This window comes from Gracilinanus agilis, chromosome 3 (assembly GCF_016433145.1).
Source record: "Gracilinanus agilis isolate LMUSP501 chromosome 3, AgileGrace, whole genome shotgun sequence".
Classification (NCBI taxonomy): Eukaryota; Metazoa; Chordata; class Mammalia; order Didelphimorphia; family Didelphidae; genus Gracilinanus; species Gracilinanus agilis.
Window position 1 is genome coordinate 551087681 of NC_058132.1, and position 7944 is coordinate 551095624.

Genomic DNA, 7944 nt, shown 5'->3' on the forward strand with positions numbered 1-7944 from the left:
TACCTTTAATAATCAGCTAGAGGAGAGAATATGCTTAAAATGAAATCATTTAATGAAATAACTGAGTAATGAAAGTAGCAACAAAATATTTTCTTCATCTAGGTTTTTGTACTCCCTTATTAGAGGATACATGAACAAAAATGATCATTTCTACTGTTATCAGAGATGTGGGTAAAATCATGGTTCAAAGTAGTGTTCAGATGTAAAACATAAAATTGATTCCACAACTAGGGGTATGATACTGTCTAATCCTCAGGGTTTGGGGGCCATGAGTTTTCAGTTAAGGGTAGAGTGGGTGATTATGAAGTCATTAAGGGAGAGCCCTGACTATATTTCTAATATGGCAACTATCAAGAACTCTGCTCCCATCACCCTAAGTAAATGCTTGAGAGTAAATTGTAACAAGAAAAGGTATTCTTCAGAAAAAAAACAAAAACATTGTATTGTATGTATTTTCTGATGTTTGGGTTTCTACATTACACATATAAGTACTCCTTAGATTAGTCTTGAATATGTCAGTGGATTATTAACTGTAACATATGCAATTCAACTTTATCCATGTTAATGATTATCACCTAGAATGTTTCACATCTTGTAAATACAGATCTTTATACATTTTCTATTTTAAAATAGACTTGTCTGATACTGAATTTATGGGATTTTTATATGTTTTTTAATAAGATTGTTTGAAAATTTAACTCTTTTGGGGATAACATTTTCTTTTATTACAGGTGGTACAGGTGAATTTTGTCATTATTTAAAAAAAATTACTTTGCTTCCTTTTCATGTCATTGGCTATTTCCTTTAGATGAGAAGTTTTGCCTGAGCTCAACTATGGAATATTATTTAAGTTCACTTTTGCAACATCTTGATAATTTTCTTTCCCTTTTCTTCCCCTGCTATCAAATAATAATTTTTGATTGTTGGAACTTCTTATTTTTTAATTTAATAAAGAATTATGGTCCATATAAATGTCTATTTCCCTCAAGGAATTTCTATTTTCCTTCCTGTTCATTTTCCTTTTCCTTATTAAAGTTGGGCTAAATCATTATGCTTCAATATTTCAAGGATATGTGATTTCATTGGAGTGGGTACTGTCCTTCACTGACATAGGTCAGAGACCTTCTATGGCTTAGAGAGTCTGTGAGAGTTGCTATAGCTGAAAATTCATTACCCTGGGGCCAACCTGGTGATTAGCCTTTCTGAACTTATCTAGGCTGGTCCATGGATCAAAGGCATACAGTTTGTCACCAGGCTGTACTGGAAACCTTTCAAAATTGGTATAAATTGATCAATTCTGGACTCTCCTAGCATTTCCTTTGAGAATCCAGGGTCAAATCTATATTTTGAAGTGGCATCAGAATGATATGTTTGTAACTTCACAAAAATAAATATATTGAAAATAGAATTAATTTGTTCCAGTGGGTCTATTTTGTTTTGCTTTTTTTGTAAAACCACATTGAGTTTCTGTTTAGCTCTTTATTATAACAGGCATTTATTTCTTATGCATTGATAATCATAATAAGTTAGATTTCTCCTTAAGACATCAGAGTTCTTTATTATTATATTAAATTAAACATTTTTCATAATATCCGAGTTCAGAGGAGAAAGATTATAAATCATACTTTTTTAAAAGAGTAAAAAGAATTTAAATCACTTTCATGAGATCAAACACTTAGAAATAATAGGACTTTTAAGTGTCTTTTAATCTAATTCATTTTACATTTTTAGGAATCAGTTTAAAAAGGAAAAATAACTAAACCCAAATCATATAGGTAACATGGAGCAGTTAGAAATTAAACCTAAGGCTTCTTATGGGTCATCTTCCTTATTGATTTTAATCTTTAAATATAATTTAAGAATCTATCAATATCATTCTACATCAATTACAATACACAAGAAAATATAAATTGCAGGGGTCTTGGTGACCACATAATACTCCATTTTGAATATAAGAAGTAATGATATACCATGTCAATAGAAAATGAATACTTTTCACAATTCACATAAAACCACAGAATCAAATTTTAAATATTTCTTTGTTTTAACAATTTATTTACCTTGACATCCATTCTTGAGATAAGGTTCCATTGTCCATTGCTCTAAGGAAATATTCTTTTAAATATTCCTGTCACCTGCAAAAATGCAGCTACTTTATTTGAAAGTATTTTCTTACTCATATTAGTTGCATTTCTTCAATTACAATCTTATTCTAAATTTAATATTTTTGGAAACTTACCTTTTGATGTAAAAAAAAACATTAACACAATTTTCTTCCCCTTATTTATTGCCATAAGTACAAATAAGGAAAAATAATTTAAACTTAGTTTAGCTATACATTTTATGGTCATTTTAATGTCCATATGCAGGTTGTTAATTAAGGTACTATGTTCTGGTGATAAATTAAAAGAAAAGAAATAATGTCTACTAACAAAGTGCTTATAATGTTATATCATATCTGCCCATTTAGATCACTCCCACAGATTCATGCATATACAGATTAAATGTAAAGAGAATAAACAGAAATAAATAAGTGATAAATATAGCTTGAGGAGAAGTGTATTAACCTTTAAAGATATCAGAAAATCTTCATATAAAAACCAAATCTTGGATATGCAATTTATTGGAAGAGAAGGATTAAGATTATTAGAAGTTCTAATGACACAATTATGTATATACATAAGTAATTATATGTTGTTGTTGTTCAGTCATTTCAGAAGTACTTCACTATTAATACCATTTAGGGTCCTCTTGGTAAGGATTCTGGAGTTATTTGCCATTTCCTTCTCCAGCTCATTTTATAGCTCTGTTTTAATAAATGGAATCAAGCTAAGTGTCTGAGGCCAGATTTTTGAACTCATAAAGATGACTCTTCCTAACTCCAGTCTTGGTACCCTATCCTTTGTATCATCCAGCTGCACAGGCCTATAAATAGGCTATTGTAAAGTCTTGATAGAGATTTAAGCTATTGAAAGAATTAGGGGGTACCGTGAATAAAAGATTGGGTCTGGAATCAAGAAGATCTGAGTTAAATCTAATATGGGATACTTTTTAACTATGTGATCTTTAGGAATTCATTAATAATCACTTAATAAAAAATAAAATTTGTCTCAATTTCCTCAACTATAAAATGAAATAACATTTCACATCTTGTAAAATTGCCAGCATATAGTAGGTAATATAAAACCACTTATTCTCCCCCTTCTCCTCTATCAATCTATATGAACACTAACACTGTTTTTAGTATATTCTAATTTATCATGGTGATAACAGGAAGCCACTGCTTTTTATTGCATTTCAAGCTATATGAAACTACATTTTCTGTTCTATATTGTGGAAAAAAAATCACTTTGGTATATTGTGAAGGATGGAGTAGAGTGTGTAGAGATTTGAAACAGCACAACTACTTTGATCAATAGAGTATCCAATAAAAAGATAATGAGAGATTGAACTAGTTTTGTGACTGTGTAAATGAAGAGAGAATATATTTGAAACAAGTTGTGGAAACAAAGCTACTAGAATTCAGAGAAGAAAAAGACATTTTTAGCTGGAGTTATCAGGAAGACTGCTAGAAGAGTGGTGGAGACCTGAAGCTTAGATCTAATGGTTAAAAATTAACTTGACAAAGGGAAAAATTATTCCTTATTGTATTAGCTCAGTAAACCTGGGTAATCATTTAATGTCACAGCCTCAATTTCTTCATCTATACAATAGGGATGATAATAACAATTATTTCCCAAGGATTAATATAAGGAATAAAAAAATTTCATTAAAATGTTCACCATGTTTAATGGGCAATTAATGTTTAGCTATTATTTAAAATGAAAATGTAAAATTATTTTTGCCTCTATTATATACTTCTAGCATTTCATCATAAAAAACAATTAAGTGGAAGAAAGCACACCAATTTTAGTATCGAGACTAGGTTCTAGTCCTGTTTCTGTGATTAATTGGCTATGAGACTTTAGACAAATTATTTCATGTTATGGGACCTTAATTTCCTCATTTATAATGACGGTATTAGGCAAGAAAATATATGTCGTCTATTCTAGTTCTAAAAAGTTTTAAATAATAAAACACTTTCTGATGGTTGTATTATACGATAAGTGGTTATACTAAATATATTCTAGAAGTGGATTTTTCATCATCTTATCTTGTTATCTTACTTTATTTTTATCATAAAAATATTTTTATCTCCTACTCACTATTGGAAAACAAAAACAAAATTCAAAATGCAATCTTACTGTGAATATGCACATATAGGCAAAACAAATTCTAGCATTGGCTCTGTCAAAATAGATGGTTCTATCTGCATTTTAAGTCCATCATAGTTTATATTTTTAATCTCTGGTCCTCTGAATTCATGCTTGGTTGTTTCACTGATCAGAATTTTTAAAACTTTTAAGTTGTTTAATATTATTACTGCATAAATTCTGTTCACTTCACTCTGAATCAGTTCATACAAGTCTCTCTGAAAGTATCCCTATCATCATTCTATACAGCATTTTCAACACTTCATAGTTTTTATATCTTCACAACTAGCTGAGTTATTTTTTCTTGTGATTTCTATCTTGCTGATTCTAACTTAACGAGAACAGCGCTCCCATCAGGTTTTTCCCTTTAACATTTCTGGTTCTTTCCCTGTCCCCAATTGGAAAAAATGATTTCACAGGAAAAACTGAGATCACTAGTTTTTTTTCCCCTCTAAGTTAGCTTGATAATTCCTTCATTTTATACCTTTAATATTTGCAAGGAAAGGCTAATGTATGCTTTGGAAAGAGGCATAGAAAATACATGTAATGTTATTAGAATGGCGACTCATATAACAAGCTTGTGTTTTTAGTATTGCTATTTATCTGTCTTGTGACCTGGGTCAAAGCACTTAGCCTTGCAGTATCTCAAAGTCGTTATCTGCACAATAATTCTTTTGACCTATCTCAGAAGTACATAGGAAAGATTATTCCAAAAGTGCTGACAAATGTTTCTTAGCCACTTGAAAATGAATTAGAGTAGGACTAGTCAGAAAAGCCTAGCATTCTAAATCTTGTTTCTATGCTTACAGATGTGTGATTTTAGACATGTATCATAAGTTATGTTTGCCCTAGGCATATTTTGTAGAGAACTCAAAAATCTTTCAAGATTCTTAACACTTCCTCTTCCGATGCCTTAACAAAAAGCATTATTTCATAAAATCTGTACTTGATTTATTTAAACCATAGATACCTAATACATTGTCAATTCAATGGAAAATCAGTAAATTTGGTAGGGAAAAGATAATATTGTGGTATTCAATAAATACAGTACCTAACTGAAGAGATGTTTAACTTTTCAGTCAGTTCTGGTGTTTTTAAGGAATAGGATTGAAGACTATACAATAACCACTCTAAAAAAAGATTTACTAAAATGACATTGTGAACAGAAGATATTCCATTTTGGAGTTCTTTATATTTTCATTGGCTGACCCCAATGTCTCAAGTGATTCACCCAGCTCTCTACCATATGACTTCTCTTTATTCTTTCAAGTAAGCTAAAATTCCATCTTCTGCAAAAAGTCGGGTTTCTGAATTTCTTCTAGATAGTGTGCTTGCCCTCTTAGATTATTTTCAGTTTGTAGGGTATGTAACTTGTTTTGTGCATATTGTGTATCTTTTGCCCCTCTTTAGACTGTGAGTTTCTTAAGAGCAGTGACTTTTTGGCTTTCCTTATACCTCTATTACCTGGTACATAAAAGAAAATAGAAACATTATTCAATATTTTTTGGTTTTGATTTGGGTTTTTCCCCTGACTAACATAGCCATGAAATAAATTTCTTTTGTTAAAAAGATTCTGAAAAAGTGTTCTAAATCTCTCATAATTAAAGAAATGAAAATCAAAACAACTCTGAGGTAACACCTCACACCTAGCAGATTGGCTAATATGTATAATAATAAACAGAGTTATATCCTTACATATGACAGCATAGGAAAGTAATAAATGTTAGAGGGGATGTGGCAAAATTGGTTCACTAATACATTGCTGGTGGAGTTGTGAATTGATCCAACCATTCTAGAAGGCAATTTGCAAGTATGCCCAAAGGGCTTTAAAAGACTGTCTGCCCTTGGATCCAGCCATACTGTTGCTGGGTTTGTACCCCAAGGAGATAATAAGGAAAAATACTTGTAAAATATTTATACCTGTGATCTTTGTGGTGGCAAAAATTTGGAAAATGAGGGGATGCCCTTCAATTAGAGAATGGCTAAACAAATTGTGGTATCTCTTGGTGATGGAATGCTATTGTGCTAAAAGGAATAATGAACTGGAGGACTTCCATGTGAACTAGAAAGACCTCCAGGAATTGGTGCAGTGCAAAAGGAGCAGAACCAGGAAAACAGTGTACACAGAGACTGATACACTGTGGCAGAATTGAATGTAATGGACTTCTCTACTAGCAGCAATACAGTGATCCAGGACAATTCTGAGGGAATTATGAGAAAGAACGCTATTCACATTCAGATAAAGAACTGTGGGAGTAAAAAAGCAGAAAAAAAACACCATATGTATCATTGGGGATGTTGACTTTAAATGATCACTCTATGAAAGGAGCAGAACCAGGAGAACATTGTACACAGAGACTGATACACTGTGGTACAATTGAAAATAACAGACTTCTCTACTAGCAACAATGCAAGGATCCAGAGCAAGGCTGAGGGACTTATGAGAAAGAAAACTAGCCACATTCAGAGGAAAAACTATGGGAGAAGAAACACAGAAGAAAAACAACTGCTTGAGCACATGTGCTGATGGGGATGTTATTGGGGAAGTAGAAACTAAATGATAACTCTAGTCCAATTATCAATAATATGGAATTAAGTCTTAATCAATGATACATGTAAAACCCAGTGGAATTGTGCATCAGCTAAGGGGGTTTAGGAGGGTTTTGGGGAGAGGGAAAGAACATGAAACATGTAACTATAGGATATTCAAAATAAAAATTAAAAAAAATTAAAAATTAAATGATCACTCTTTTTGCAAATAGTAATAATATGGAAATAGGTTTTGAAGAATGATACATGTAAAACCCAGTGAAATTGCTCATTGACTCTGGAAGGGGGGAGGAAGAAGGGGAGGGAAGGAATATGAATCATGTAGCAATGGAAAAAATATTCTTAATTAATCAATTAATTAATTAAATTTATTTTAAAAAAGGATTCTGTCTCTTCCTTAGTTCTATCCTTCCTTCCTTGTTTCCTCTTTGTTTTTTTCTTTTGTATTTAATCACACACATAGACACAAATTATTTACTCAGAGAATGAATAATATATAGCCACATTCTCAGTGAAGGGAATACACTAAAATTTTCTTTCCCATTTTGAGTACCATACTTATCCAACAACAATAAATCATGATAAGTAATAACTGGATTGATAACACTAACATCCTTCTTAGTGAAGATGACGTATAGGACAAAAAGGTCCTGACATGTCACAGACTTTAAGAATCAAAGAATATCAAATTTAGAAGTGACTTCACAGGTTTTTCAAACTAGGAAGTATACAAGCATCTCCTTTCCACAATATTAAAATCTGCCCATCCAGCCTTTTGAAAATTATCTATAATGGAAAAAAAACACACAGCTAATTCTCATGGATGAATTTTATATATTTTTATGCTTATATTTCATTTTCCTCACAGTCAGATATTTTTTTCTTGCCAACATTATATTAATTGAAGAAATCACATTTTTTCTTTTATCTCTGAAATACTTTATTAAAAAAATGTTCTTTCTAGACCAGTGATGAGCAAACTTTTTAAAGAGGGGGCCAAAGGAAAGGAAAGGAAAGGAAAGGAAAGGAAATGCTCATCTGTCAGTCTGTTTCTAAGGCAACTCTTTGTAAGTTTCATTGTTTTGTATCCTATTCATTGTATATTCATCAGATTAGGAATAATGTGTGTGTGGGGAATTTC